Raw genomic sequence first — 16,474 nt, 5'->3', positions numbered from 1 at the left:
AGTGTGCACTATTAAAAGAAACCGGTGGATTTTGTTTTTGAAACTGGAAACCTGTTTGAAATGGTGAGATACTTGCCTTTATTTCCTTTTGAAAGGACTGCATTATGAAGAGTTAGGCACGCGTCATTTCTTGTACAAAAAAATTAAGCGCTACCCCAGGCATGGGGTGGGGATTACTGATCACCAGTAATCTCACAGACACTAAATCAAATAGGTATCTACAGCAGCCCCCTGTATCTATCACAGCACTGTGGTTTGGGTTGCTGGGAGCCCTGCTGATGCATTCTCCAGATCCTCTTTGAAGCATTAAGGGGGGGGGGATCATAAAAAGCGATGGGAAAACATGGGAGAGTTATAAGTAGAAGATGTTGATGTCTGGACCCCCAATAAAATTCTGTGAATCAGGCAGGGCAATAGCACGATAAAGTATCGCAAAGGGTCCAGTGATATCCGTGCACTATGGAAACCAACACCTGTACAATGTCAGTTGTGCTTGCTGGTGTGATGGGAACCCATCATGCTAGCAACTGCTATTTATGTTGCACAAGTATTGGTTTCTGCTAACTCTGGCACTGGCACACAGACACAGTTGGATCCCTCACCTTCTCTGGAAGCACCTTGACTCTAAGCTGTACTGAGGGGCAGTTGAAACATTATGGCATGTGATCAGGACGATGCATGTGGTAAGGTACAGTATTGTCAGAGGGGACAGGCTTCTTTTTATGACTTCCACTTGGGGATATAACATTTATATCAGCTCTTATGTATAGATTTTGGAATACATAATAGCCCTGGTTGCTTTAAATCAGGGGTGCAGAACTGTTTTGGGGTGGAGGGCCGAATTGCTCCCCTCCCTGCAGGCCAGATGATGTCTGGGGACATGGCTCCATCCCTGATACCAACCCTCCGCCTTATTTATTACATTTATATCCCGCCTTTTTTCCTCCTTAATGAACCTAAGATGGAGTACATAATCTTCTTCCTCCTCCATTTTATCCTCACAACAACAACCCTGTGAGGTGGGTTGGGCTGAGAGTCTGTGACTGGCCCAAAGTCACTCAGTGAGCTTCCATGGCCGAGTGGGGACTAGAACCCAGACCTCCTGACTCCCAGTCCAACACTCTAGCCACTACACCACACTGGCTCTTTTTCTCCCCCCCCCCCGCTTTTTTTTTGTTTGCTCTGGAAAGAGGCACAGAACTGTACCTCCTCCACCCAGCATGGAGAAAACCCAGGCTAGGGATGTACGGGGTTTCTTAAATCCGTTCTGTCTGTGTTTTGCGGATTGTCAGGTGTCTTTTGTTTTGCCATCTGCTCTTCGTTGGAATTGGACTTTTCTAGGGATGTACAAGAATTTCATTCTGCTTGTGCTAATGTGCATTACCACTTATTTCCACTTGCATTAGCGCAAGTATGAATTACCACAAGTGCAAATTTACACAACCCCCCCCAAAGTAAAAAAAATGGTCCTCAAATCAGAAAAAGCTGGTCTGCTGCAGAATCTGCAGGTTAGATTCATAGAAAGCCAAACTTCTTTGAATCCATTGCAGATTTCTCAGACATCCCTAGCCCAGGCCACCCCACATGGGCGAGTCAGGCCCAGGCCACCCAGCACCCCTGCTGCTATCTCCAATTGGAGAGTTTAAATGTTATGCTCTTACTTTACATGATGATTCTCGCTTGAGACCCTGTTCACATGCAACTGTGTAGGAGAAAGTTGCCCATGGGGTGATAGATGCAGGGAGTGTGAGTAAAGCAACCACATGGGCAAGGATAATTGCATAGATATTTTCCACCTGAATGTCAGCTGGCTAGGACTGAGATTGTTAACTACTGCAATCTGTATATCCTTGAAGCGCCGCTGCCAATCCAGTTACAATTCCTTTCCTCTGAGTAAGCACTACCTGGGGTTTCATCCTGAATCCTGACCACTGTTCTTGCTGTCCATTCAGCAGTTGGTCCTGTTGGCTGTGCTAGTAACTCTGCTGTCTCTTGCAGCTTCCCTTGCTGTAGTGCAGATTCTGCATGATGGCATTCTTGGCAAGGAAAGACACATTTCATATTGCTCTTGAAAGGGAATGTAGGCCATCAGTATGTAATAACTGGAGCTGGAACTTTGCCAGAGCACTTGGATTAACTACCTACATGTAGAAAATATGGCCTGGGGTCTTTAATTAACTGAAGTAATTATAAAATCTCCTTTACATCTTTTCCAGCAGATGGCATCTACAGAAAGTCAACTTTCCTTACCATTCCACCCATACTTGGGGCACTAAAATTGCAGACAGGCAACCATTGGGTTAGCATCATCAGCTTTTACAGCGCCAGGGTGCTTACATGTAGCTTACAGACATTGTCAGGTACTCTAACAGTAGCTCTTCATAAGATTCCATAGATCCTCTTAGCAGCACATTGGAACACCATGAGACAGAAAATCAGGGGAATATACTTTTAACCTAGCCATTTCATTTATTTCTAAGAACCATGGTGCTATTCCTCTCAGATACCTCTTTTCTCCAGAGATCATTCTGAATTGTTGCAATTATTATTTTCAGGTGCAGTTAGTAAGGACGACAGGATGCCACTTGAAAAGAGAATGAATCCGATGTGTGGTGGGCTACTTTCATACTCTTTCTGACCTTCTCTATATCAACACTTTAGAGCAGGTCATATTTACTTCTAATGTGGCCAAGTGCAAAAGGGGACAGGGCTCCTGCACTTTTAATAGTTGGGTACAGAGGGGATCTCACCAGGTGCAATTTGTCATGCAAGCTACACCTGCTGAATTTCCTCATCGACACAGCTATTAAAGGTGCAGGAGTCCATCCGGCCACCCTATTTGCCCCAAGTGAATGCATATAATGGAATTGTCAGATGATGGCCGACAGCGCTGCAATGCCAAGAAGCATTATATTAAACAGGGCCACGTTCCAAATGCATTAGCTTTCATGAGCATCCCCCCGCCACCCCAGGTATTCATCTCTCACAGTTCCTATCTAAGTAAACCCATGTCCACTGGAAAAAATACTCTGCTCAATTCTCCCTGTCACTCTTTATTTAACAGTCAGCTGGGCAGCCTTATTGCAAATATAATATTCTGATTATTTGCACTTGTAAGATATGTATCAGAAATTTGAAGTCCCCAAATTGCATAAGCTGAATTCTTCCATATTTGAAAACTTTGGAAATAGTAAATCATATTCTTTGGTATCCAACAACCACACCACAGTTTTAAGTTTGTCATTGAGCTTTGTATGAATGGGCTTATATTAGATTTGGACGAATGCAGAATCCCAAGCTGGGCTGATTTCGGGATGTGTCCGAAGGAAAGCAATGATCCTCAAAATTGCCTTAAAATGAAACTGGGTCCTGGATAAATTGATGGATAGAATTATTAAAGCTAAAGTTGTTTAATATATAGAACAGTCTTCCCCAACCTGGTGTCCTTCAGATACTTTGGACTACAGAATTGCCAAAATTTCTGACATTGGTCATGCTGGTGGGAGTTGGGTGCCCCCCAAACATTTGGGGGGGGCCGAGGTTGGGAAAGATAATATAGAAGAACAACCTTTGCTGAGAAAAGATCAGCATGGGTTCTACAAAGCGTAGAAGCCATGAGCCTTTTAGAATTATTTGAGAGTGGTAACAAGCTGAGTACTTGTTAACACTCTCAAAGAATTCTAAAAGGCTCATGGATAAAAGTCCATGCTAGGTTTATTAAGTAAGAGATTGAAAATAGGCCTGCAGTCCTATGCACATACACTTGGGAAGTCTATGCCCCAACCACTGAGGCCAAAGAAGCTGAGGTTGATCGGTTCTATGAAGACTTACAACACCTTCTAGAACAAACACCAAAAAAGATGTCCTTTTCATCATAGGGGATTGGAACAATAAAGTAGGAAGCCAAGAAATAAGCAGGATAACAGGCAAGCATGGCCTTGGTGTACAAAATGAAGCAGGACAAAGGCTAATACAGTTTTGCCAAGAGAACACACTGATCATAGCAAACACTCTTTTCCAACAGCACAAGAGGCGACTCTACACATGGACATCACCAGATGGTCAATATCGAAATCAGATTGATTATGTACTTTGCAGCCAAAGATGGAGAAGCTCTATCCAGTCAGTAAAAACAAGACCTGGAGCTCACTGTGGCTCAGATCATGAGCTTCTTATCGCAAAATTTTGGCTTAAATTGAAGAACGTAGGGAAAACCACTAAACCACTCAGGTATGACCTCACTCATATCCCTTATGAATATACAGTGGAGGTGAGGAATAGATTTAAGGGATTAGACCTGATAGACAGAGTGCCTGAGGAACTATGGACGGAGGTCCATAACATTGTTCAGGAGGCAGCAACTCAATCCATCCTAAAGAAAAAGAAATGCAAGAAAGCCAAGTGGCTGTCTGATGAGGCTTTACAAGTAGCTGAAGAAAGAAGGGAAGCGAAAAGCAAGGGAGAAAGGGGAAAATATATCCAACTGAATGCAGTTTTCCAGAGAATAGCAAGGAGAGACAAGAAGGCCTTCTTAAATGAACAATGCAAAGAAATCGAGGAAAACAATAGAATGGGCAAGACTAGAGATCTTTTCAAGAAAATCGGAGATCTCAAGGGAACGTTTTGTGCAAAGGTGGGCATGATAAAGGACAAAGAAGGCAGGGACCTAACAGAAGCAGATGAGATTAAGAAGAGGTGGAAAGAATACACCGAGGAACTATACAGGAAAGATCTGAATGTCCCTGATAGCCATGATAGTGTGGTCACTGAACTTGAGCCAGACATCCTAGAGAGTGAAGTCAAGTGAGCCTTTGGAAGCAATAATAGCAACAAAGCTAGCGGAGATGACAGTATTCCAGCTGCGCTATTTAAGATCCTAAAAGACGATGCAGTTAAAGTGCTGCACTCAATATGCCAACAAATTTGGAACACTCAGCTGTGGCCACAAGACTGGAAAAGGTCAGTTTTCATTCCAATTCCAAAGAAGGGCAATGCCAAAGAGTATTCAAACTACCGTACAATTGTGCTCATTTCACATGCCAGCAAGGTGATGCTCAAAATCCTACAAGCTAGGCTTCAGCAGTATGTGAACTGAGAACTACCAGAAGTACAAGCTGGGTTTCAAAGAAGCAGAGGAAATAGAGATCAAATCATCAACATTTGCTGACTCATGGAGAAAGCAAGAGAATTCCAGAAAAACATCTCTTTCTGCTTCATTGACTACGCCAAAGCCTTTGATTGTGTGGATCACAACAAACTCTGGCAAATTCTTAAAGAGATGGGAGTACCAGACCACCTTACCTGTCTCCTGAGAAACCTGTACGAGGGTCAAGAGGTAACAGTAAGAACCGGACATGGAACAACCAATTGGTTCAAAATTGGGAAAGGAGTACGACAAGGCTGTATATTGTCGTCCTGCTTATTTAACTTATAGAATCATAGAATCATAGAATAGTAGGGTTGGAAGGGGCCTACAAGGCCATCGAGTCCAACCCCCTGCTCAATGCAGGAATCCAAGTCATTATATGCAGAGTACATCATGAGAAATGCCGGGCTGGATGAATCACAGGTCAGAATTAAGATTGCCGGGAGAATTATCAACAAACTCAGATACACAGATGATACCACCCTAATGGCAGAAAGCAAAGAGGATCTAAAGAGCCTCTTGTTGAGGGTGAAAGTGGAGAGTGCAAAAGCTGGTTTGAAACTCAACATGAAAAAAACTAAGATCATGGCATCTGGCCCCATCACTTCCTGGCATATAGAAGGGGAAGAAATGGAAGCAGTGAGAGATTTTATTTTCTTGGGCTCCAAGATCACCACAGACAGTGACTGTAGCCATGAAATTAAAAGACGCTTGCTCCTTGGGAGGAAAGCTATGGCAAACCTAGACAGCATAGTAAGAAGCAGAGACATCACCTTGCCGACAAAGGTTCATATAATCAAAGCTATGGTTTTCCCAGTAGCAACGTATGGCTGTGAGAGCTGGACTATAAAGAAGGCTGAGTGCCAAAGAAGTGATGCTTTCGAACTGTGGTGCTGGAGAAGACTCTTACGAGTCCCCTGGCCTGCAAGGAGGTCAAATCAGTCAGTCCTAAAGGAAATCAACCCTGACTGCTCATTGGAAGGACAGATACTGAAGCTGAAGCTCAGATATTTTGGCCACCTAATGCGAAGAGAAAACCTGGAAAAGACCCTGATGCTGGGAAAGACTGAAGGCAAAAGGAGAAGGGGACGGCAGAGGATGAGATGGATAGATAGTATCACCGATGCAATGAATATGAACTTGAGCACACTCCGGGAGAGAGCGCAAGACAGGAAGGCCTGGCATGCTATGGGGTCACGAAGAGCCGGACATGACTTAACGACTGAACAACAAGGACAGACATCCACATGATTGCACTGCAGAACAGAAGGATAGAAATGCTCTTATGTATACTTATATCTATAGTATGACAATACCTGAAATATTATGTTGAAATCTAGTCACTCCATCTCAGAAGCGATATCATAGAGTTGGAAAATATACAGAAAAGGGCAATCCAAATGTAATGTTGTTGTAGTATCTTCCTTATGAGGCAAGGTTAGGTTTTTGGGGCTATTTGGTTCAGAAAAAAGTGACTGAGAAGTGGTATATAATAGAGTTCTATAAAATTATGCATCGTCTGGAGAGACATAGATTGGTCTTCTGTCTCATAATGTTATATCTCGGAGTCAGCCAAGGAAATTGAGTGCAAATAGATTTGCTGGAGCAAGCTGCTCCAGCTGGTCCAGGGACTACAGAAGCAGGCAAGCTCCCAGAGAGCGAGCGAACAGGGGGAGCAAACAGGAGTTGGCCAGGGGAGTTCGGCAGGGGAGGTCAAGGGGGAGGCCCCTAACATTTATTTTATTTTATTTTATTTTATTTTTTTTACTAACTTTTTTCATTTATTTGTCTTGTAACACACACTTCCACACCAGTGGGACTCTGCTTTTAACCTCTACTGAGTAGAGGAGCAGGCACAGGCTAGTCTAGAACAATCACAAAGCTAGACACAAAAAGGGAAAAGAGGCTATGGAAGGACAAGACTCTCCAGTGGTGGTGACCTGCAAGGTGTGTGCAATGTTTGTTTTCTTGCCTGAGAACAACATGGCCTACACCTGCAACAAGTGCAAGTTGATCACGCTGCTGGAGGAAAAAGTAAGTGGACTGGAGCGGCGACTGTCAACCCTCCGGGGAATAAGAGAACACGAAGAGTTCTTGGACAGAATGGGGGAACTACAGCAGCAAAGGGCACAAGCTTGAAGAGCAACAGCAAGATGAGGCAGTGGGAAATGCTGAGGTGAAGAAAAATGGAGTAGAGGATACTCCTTGGAAAACGGTGACAGTTAGGAGAAGAAGAACTAGACGACACTCTGCACCAGTGGAAGCGGTGGAGCTGTGGAACCGATTCCAGGTACTTGCAGATGAGACTGGAGGACAGCCTGCAGAGGAAGAATCACAGGGGAACCTGCATGAGAGTGAGCAAGAGGCTAAAGGTCAGTCAAACAGAGGCGATGAAACCCAGGCCTACAAGAAGAAGAAGAGAAGAGTGGTAGTAGTGGGAGACTCCTTGCTGCGTGGGATCGAGACCCAAGTATGTCGCGAAGACCCGTGGACTCGCCAGGTATGTTGTCTCCCGGGAGGACAGATTAGAGACGTGACTGAAAGGTTGCCTGCACTCATAAAGCCCACTGACAGGTATCCCTTTCTTCTCATCCATGTGGGAACAAATGATACCGCCAAGCGGAGCTACGAAGAGATCACGTCAGACTTTGAAGCTTTGGGAAGGAAACTCAAGAACTTTGGGGCCCAGATAGTTTTCTCATCCATCCTTCCAGTAGTTAGAAGAGGGATAGAAAGGGAACGAAAAATACTCCGGGTGAATGACTGGCTACGAAGGTGGTGCCGACGAGAGAGATTTGGATTCTGGGACCACGGGCTATACTTCCTGGAAGATGGGCTGTTGGCTAGGGATGGGTTGCACCTCACAAAGGCTGGGAAGAATGTGTTTGGCCACAGCATGAAGAACTTCATCAGGAGGGCTTTAAACTGAATCCTACGGGGAAGGGAGATGTAATGTTGGGGGTAACAATGGACGTAGGCGCATGCACTGCAATGGAGAGAACAGCTCTGATAGCGTCCAATAATAGTCTTCAGACACAGGTAGGAAGAAAGCCAGACTATAAAGCACATGGTCTTCAATGTCTATATACTAATGCCCAGAGTATGGGAAACAAACAGAACGAACTTGAACTCTTAATACAGGAGGGAAATTATGACTTGATAGGTATAACTGAGACTTGGTGGGATGACTCTCATGACTGGAATACAGCAGTTGAAGGATATAACTTGTTCAAAAAGAACAGGAGGAACAGAAAGGGAGGCGGGGTTGCACTGTATGTGAAAAATACATATCTCTGCACAGAAATACAGGAGGAGGAGCTTGGTAGCCCCATCGAGAGCATCTGGGTTGAAATAAATGGAGCAAAGAATAAAAGGAACCTGGTGGTCGGAGTCTACTACCGGCCACCCAATCAAGGAGAAGACAAGGATGAAACTTTTGAAAAGCAAATAGCCAATGTTTTAAGGAAGCATGATGTAGTAGTAATGGGGGACTTCAATTTCCCCGATATTTGTTGGGAGACAAATTCTGCAAAACATGGCCCCTCCAGGAAATTCCTGACTTGTGTGGCGGATAACTTCCTCCTACAGAAAGTAGAGGAAGGAACTAGAGGATCGGCTATCCTTGACTTGATCCTAACCAACAGAGATGACTTAGTGGATAAAGTAGCAGTTACAGGAACTCTGGGGGAAAGCGACCATGTTGTACTTGAGTTCTTGGTTCTAAGGGAAGCAAAAGCCGAGTGTACTCAAACGCGTACTCTGGATTTTAGGAAAGCTGATTTTAATAAACTCAGAACAATGATCAGTAAGGTCCCATGGCAAGCAATGCTAGCGAGAAAAGGAGTCCAAGATGGGTGGGAACTTTTAAAAAAGGAAATTCTCAATGCACAATCACAAACAATTCCAACAAGAAGAAAAGGTGGAAGACAACAGAAGAAGCCAATGTGGCTTCACAAAAAGCTTAGGGATGACCTGAAAACAAAAAAGGACACATATAGGAAGTGGAAAGAAGGCCAAGTAACAAAGGAAGAGTACAGGCAGGTAGCACAGAATTGCAGGGATGGCGTCAGGAAGGCTAAAGCGGAGAACGAGGTGAGGTTAGCGAGGGATGCTAAAAACAACAAAAAGGCTTTCTTCAGCTACGTGCATAGTAAAAGGCAGAGGAAAGAAATGGTTGTTCAGCTATTAAATAAGGATGGCAAAATGATAACAGAGGACAAAGAAAAGGCAGAGGTGCTCAATTCCTACTTTGGCTCAGTCTTCTCCCAAAAGAGGGTCTATGACCCCCCTGGCAAAGGCGAAGTACAGGCTGAAGGGGCAGGATTGCAGCTTGAGATCGACAGGCATATGGTCAAGGAACACCTCATTACTTTGAATGAGTTCAAATCTCCAGGGCCAGATGAACTGCATCCTAGAGTCATAAAGGAACTGGCAGAAGAACTCTCAGAACCGCTGTCTATTCTCTTTGAGAAATCATGGAGCACCGGGGAAGTGCCAGATGACTGGAGGAGGGCTAACGTTGTCCCTATCTTCAAAAAGGGTAAAAAGGAGGAACCTGGGAACTACAGACCAGTCAGTCTGACATCAATCCCTGGGAAAATTCTGGAGCAGATCATAAAGCAATCCATCTGGAAGCACCTTGACAACAATGCCGTGATTACTCGAAGCCAACATGGATTTGTCAAAAACAAGTCCTGCCAGACAAATCTGATCTCATTTTTTGATCAAGTCACCTCCCTTGTAGACCGTGGGAATGCTGTAGACATCATATACCTCGACTTCAGCAAAGCTTTCGACAAAGTGCCCCATGATATCCTGATGAGCAAACTAGCTCGAAGTGGGCTAGATGAAACAACGATCCGGTGGATCCACAGTTGGCTACAGAATCGAACTCAAAGAGTGCTTATCAATGGGACCTTCTCAAGCTGGGGAGAGGTAACGAGTGGGGTACCGCAGGGCTCAGTCCTGGGCCCAGTGCTCTTCAACATTTTTATTAATGACTTGGAGGAGGAGGTGCAGGGAATGCTGATCAAATTTGCAGATGACACAAAATTGGGAGGGATAGCTAATACTTTGGAAGACAGAAACAAAATTCAAAGTGATCTGGATAGACTGGAGTGCTGGGCAGAAAACAACAGAATGGCATTTAATAGGGACAAATGCCAAGTTCTGCACCTAGGAAAAAGAAACCAAATGCACAGTTACAAGATGGGGGATACGTGGCTCAACCACACTATGAGCGAGAAGGATCTTGGAATTGTCGTCGATCACAAGCTGAATATGAGCCAACAATGTGATGTGGCTGCAAAAAAGGCAAATGCTATTTTGGGCTGCATTCATAGAAGCATCGCTTCCAAATCCCGGGAAGTACTAGTTCCCCTCTACTCAGCACTGGTTAGGCCTCATCTGGAGTACTGTGTCCAGTTCTGGGCACCACACTTTAAGAAGGATGCAGACAAGCTGGAGAGGGTTCAAAGGAGGGCAACAAAGATGATCAGGGGACTGGAAACAAAGCCCTATGAAGAGAGACTGAAAGAACTGGGCATGTTTAGCCTTGAGAAGAGAAGACTGAGGGGAGATATGATAGCACTCTTCAAGTACTTGAAAGGTTGTCACAGAGAAGAAGGCCAGGATCTCTTCTTGATCATCCCAGAGTGCAGGACACGGAATAATGGGCTCAAGTTACAGGAAGCCAGATTCCGACTGAACATCAGGAAAAACTTCCTGAGTGTCAGAGCAATACGGCAATTACCTGGGGAGGTGGTGGGCTCTCCCACACTGGAGGCCTTCAAGACGAGGCTGGACAGCCATTTGTCAGGGATGCTCTGACTTGGATTCCTGCACTGAGCAGGGGGTTGGACTCGATGGCCTTGTAGGCCCCTTCCAACCCTACTATTCTATGATTCTATGATTTAGAACATACAAAATTGAATATTTCTTCATAACATGCATAATTAATTTTATGGAATTCACAGCCACAAGAGTTGTGATGGCCATGGGCTGATCCAGTGTGCTGTAGAGGTCAGAGTGTTGAACTGGGACTGGGGAGACCTGGGTGCAAGTCCCCACTTGGCCATGAAGCTCATTGAATGACTTTGGGCCAGTTTCTGATTCTCAGCCTAACCTACCTCATGGGATGTTGTGAGGATAAAATGGAGAGAAAGAGAATCATGTACACCGCCTTGGGCTTCTTGGAGGAAAAGGCAGGATATAAACATAACAAATAATAAATATTTAAAATTGAATCGAACAAGTTCAGTGGGTATTAGCCATTATTTTGTGCTTCTGCTTTCGGAAACAACCCTGGAAAACTCATGTTAGGTTAACTCTGAGTTGTTTAACCCCTAATCAGCCCAGACTTCCTGGGTTCAGACATCAACCCAGGAATGGGGGGTTCTTGGTTTGTTTCTGAAAGCAGAAGTGGTGAACAAACAGGAGGCAGCATGTTCACTCACTCCTGTGCTCAATCTCACCAATTCCGGAGTTAAGCAACCCAGGAAATTGGCCATGACATACAAACCATGAGGTGGGTGCTTTTGCCTGCATGCCCTGCTGTGGTCTTCCTGGAAGCATCTGGCCTGGCCACATTAGGAAATAGATGCTAGACTAGATGGACTTCCAGAATTATTGTTCAGTAGGGAAGTCAATACCCATATTAGTGTGGAAAAACTAGAAAGAAGTATAAGGGAAATGTATTGTATGCCTTCTGTGTCTCTCTATCCTGATGTTAAAACACCATGAACCTATTTATTATGATTACCAATGTTATATCATTTCCTGATGGTAGGTGCTAAGAAGGCTGAGTGGGAGCGATGCCAATTAGTAGCAGGGTTCTTATATCACTATATTCTGTTTTTACTTTTCTTTCCTTCAATGGTCTGCTTCATTTGTATTCCCTTCTCTCCAGGTGGATCAGCACCACATGAGATGACTGCTGCAGCCCCTCAATCTGTATAGAAGGTATATAAACTGATTTGTGTATTATCCCCACTGTTTTAGTAGTTCTGACCACAGCCAGGATACTTTCCCAATGGAGCACAGCTAGGTTTTAAAAAAATCTGTTTTGAATAATCATCACACTGTTTCCTCACATTCAGTGTTTTTCATAGGTGAGCAGTAAGGCTAAATTTCTATTCTTTAAAAGAAATGTGTTGCAAGCATTCAAAGGATCTCTTCCTTAAGACATCTGGAGCTATTTGCTCTGCAGGCAACTTTCTTTAATGTGGTTGCTCTCTGCATGCATTACACTAGATTATGTAGGTTGTTCTCTTGGAGCTGGTGGCTAGATGGCTCTACTTTGGGGTGGGGGTGGGGATAGACTAAATTATGTTTAGTCTATTCCAAATGTATAGTATTGTGAAGAAATACTTATTCACGCTTCTCAATTCAGATATAATTGCATTATGAAAGCCTGTAACTTATACTTGTAATCTTAACAATTTTGGATTTGTAACTATGTGCAGACTTACACAAAATAAGTCCAATTCATTTCAATTAAAATTTACAGAGAATAAGTTAGTTATACAAGTGAGCTTCCTTTAAAATAAAATATGAACTAAAGAGCTAGGCTACACATGATTTCTCATTAACTTTAGTGCTGAACACAATTTGAGAAAAGGCAAAACAATTTAAATGCTCATATTTTAAAAATTCTATAAAATAAATGTACAAATGAGATCACTCTGTTTGCAGATGCTAATTCCCCAAGCTTTATTCTTGCTCAGCTGTCTGATTTTTCCATTCTGTGTTCCAGACTCCTAGGCTGCCTGATTGAGCAGTAAACTTGAGGCACTATATAAAGATGCATCATTACCTTTACATATTTCAAAAATGTAACTGTTACCTGGGATAAATTTGCGAATTTCAGTACTGTAAGGAACCCATCTGTTCCAGAATAAACCAGTTGATTTCAACAAGCCATTCAACTTTTGTCATTCTGAGATTTATTTTATTTGTATAACACAGCCTCCCCTTCATGGATCACTGCCTTGTTGAGGCGAAGGGGCTTGCGTAACTCAGTGAAGCCATAAGCTATGCTGTGCAGGGCCACCCAAGACAGACAGGTCATGGTGGAGAGTTCTGACAAAATGTGGTCCACTGGAGAAGGAAATGGCAACCCACTCCAGTATTCTTGCCAAGAAAACCCCATGGAACGTATCACAAGGCTAAAACAGGTCGGAATTAAGATTGCCGGGAGAATTATCAACAACCTCAGATACGCAGACGATACCACCCTAATGGCAGAAAGCGAAGAGGATCTAAAGAGCCTCATGTTGAGGGTGAAAGTGGAGAGTGCAAAAGCTGGTTTGAAACTCAACATTAAAAAAACTAAGATCATGGCATCTGGCCCCATTACTTCCTGGCATATAGAAGGGGAAGAAATGGAAGCAGTGACAGATTTTACTTTCTTGGGCTCCAAGATCACCGCAGATGGTGACTGTAGCCATGAAATTAAAAGACGCTTGCTCCTTGGGAGGAAAGCTATGGCACACCTAGACAGCATAGTAAGAAGCAGAGCATCACCTTGCCGACAAAGGTTCGTATAATCAAAGCTATGGTTTTCCCAGTAGCAACGTATGGCTGTGAGAGCTGGACTATAAGGAAGGCTGAGCGCTGAAGAATTGATGCTTTCGAACTGTGGTGCTGTACGAGTCCCCTGTACTGCAAGGAGGTCAAATCAGTCAGTCCTAAGGGAAATCAACCCTGACTGCTCATTGGAAGGACAGATACTGAAGCTGAAGCTCAAATATTTTGGCCACCTAATGCGAAGAGAAAACTCCCTGGAAAAGACCCTGATGCTGGGAAAGATTGAAGGCAAAAGGGGAAGGGGACAGCAGAGGATGAGATGGCTCGATAGCATCACTGATGCAATGAATATGGAGTTGAGCACGCTCTGGGAGAGAGTGGAGGACAGGAAGACCTGGCGTGCTATGGTCCATGGGGTCACGAAGAGTCGGACATGACTTAACGACTGAACAACAACAACACAGCCTAGCCCAACAATTTGGAAAGTGGATCTCATCCTAGCCTCCATGACTGCGGGTTGAATTATAGTGGTGTGAATTATCTCATATCATGGTTCAATACATAATGGAAAATGGCATCTTAATCTTTTATGTGTATGCACACGTGCACACACACACTCACACATACAGTGGGGGTCGCTGAGGGAGGGGGAGGCTGCTTTGGGAGTCTCCTCCACACACACACCAACAACCCCAATGGGCATTGCTGCTTTCACACTACCATTAGTGGCATGGAAGTGGTAATACTGGCTATTGTGGAGTCGCCAAGAGGTGGAGGGGACTTTAGATTGCTCCTCCTCCTGGCAACCCTGATAGCCATCCATGCTTTCACATTGCCACTTTCGCATTGTGCAGAGACAGCAATGCCAGCTGCTGTGGGGTTTATTTATTTATCTATTGCATTTATATCCCGCCTTTTTTCCTCTCGCAAGGAACCCGAGGCGGTGTACATAATCCTCCTCCTCTCCATTTTATCCCCACAACAACAACCCTGTGAGGTAGGTTGGGCTGAGAGTCTGTGACTGGCCTAAAGCCACCCAGTGAGCTTCCATGGCCGAGTGGGGACTAGAACCTGGATCTCCCAAATCCCAGTCCAACACTCTCACCACTATACCACACTGGCTCTCCAGTTGCTGGGTGGGAGGCAGTGGCTTTAGCTTCCTTGCCCTCCCAGTGACTCTGAGTGGCATTGTTGCTTCTGTGCTGCCATTAGTAGTGCTAAAGGAGTGATGCCGACTGGTGTGGGAGAATGTGGCGGTGTCGGGGAGCATGGGAGCAGCACAATTCACATCCTGGGGTTGCATTCAGTCCATGGGACATGGATTGTGCACCCTTGCTTTATGTATTGATTTAAGGAGTTTTGTACTTGGAGTTGAAGATTACAATATCCAAATAATTTACTTTTTTAAAGATAGTGGAATAAATGCTTTGAGATTAATAATCACTATTTTACCACCTGCAGTGCTTTTTTTCTGCTTGTTCAGTGGAGTCCTGGAAAAGATAGGCTTGAAAAGACAAAAATGTGAAGTGACCAAAAATCAAACAGTTCAGTGACAGAGCAGGAGTAAAAACTGCTCCAACCCCCCCCCCCCAGTAAAACCTTCCTATTAGGACTGAATGTTAGTGGTCTTTTGGAGATTCCTATATGAATTGTCTGCCATATTTTTAGAATGTTTGGGGTTTAAATATGTTTGAACCTGCCCAGAGCCCTCAGGATAATCATTTAACTAAATACTACAACAACAAGTAAATGCCCATAGATTCACCAAATTCAAAGTTTCCTGGAGCAAATTTTGCAAGGTGTATTCATTAAGCATGCAGCAAGTTTCAACCATGGCAATTAAAAAACAGACAATCTGTGACGTTTACCCTATAAATAACCAAAGCGAGCTTCACTAGTTGCCCTTTGCCCTAGTTCGTTATAATGTGTGTTATGAAAATGGCACAAGAAAGATCCTGTGCAAATGCAGGGGCATTTTATGATATAGTTATACTCAAGGTTGCCTGGCTCCTAGAAACATAAAAGGAGCCATGCTGGGTTGGACCAAAGGTCCATCTAGCTCAGTATCCTGTTTCCAGCAGTGGCCAGCCAGCAGCAGGTCTCCAGGAAGCCCACAAGGCATAGGCAGGGCATAAAAGCAAGATGTAGGTCCACAGCATCTGGTATTCAGAGGTATCCTGCCTCACAAACCCAGCCTGAAACTCTTATCCACCAGATCACGGCACCTCAGCTAATGCTTGGCCTTGCAGCCCCTCATCTGTTTCCTATCAATGGAGCATTGGCTAGGGGGAGATGAAAGGGTTGCAAGCTGAAAATGCGAGGCGCTCTAAACAACAATGGCTCCTTGATGAGAACAAATTAAGCCCTTAGCCCATGTGGCAGGAGGAGTCCATTCAGCTTCTCAGGGATTCAGGGAAAGGGGTGAGGGGTCTTAACCTAAAGGTGGGGAGGGGGGCTTTCTCTCCTCCGTCCTTTCCCCTAGTTGGACACTGAGTGAAGGAAGGGATGGAGGGAGAGACTCTGGTTCGCTCCCCTTGCCCGCTTTGCTTAGCCAGCCAGCTGCAGCAGGGGCCAGAAGGCGCGCGTCATGTTCCATTCCCTTTCTAACCCTGGGGCATCCTGAGTGTGTGTGTGTGTATCTATATGTATAACATCCAGGGGGACATGAATGTGCAGAAACAGGATCGACTGGTTTCACACGCTCCTTTGCTTTTAGAGCGAACCTCTTTCTTCATTATCATCCACAACAGGCGCCTGCACACAAGCGAGGGCGGGAGGGAGGAGACAACCCTCACCCCCCCC

This window comes from Heloderma suspectum, chromosome 1 (assembly GCF_057233095.1).
Source record: "Heloderma suspectum isolate Gila_16-S chromosome 1, 16-S_ref, whole genome shotgun sequence".
Classification (NCBI taxonomy): domain Eukaryota; kingdom Metazoa; phylum Chordata; class Lepidosauria; order Squamata; family Helodermatidae; genus Heloderma; species Heloderma suspectum.
This window is presented reverse-complemented; position numbering follows the sequence as displayed.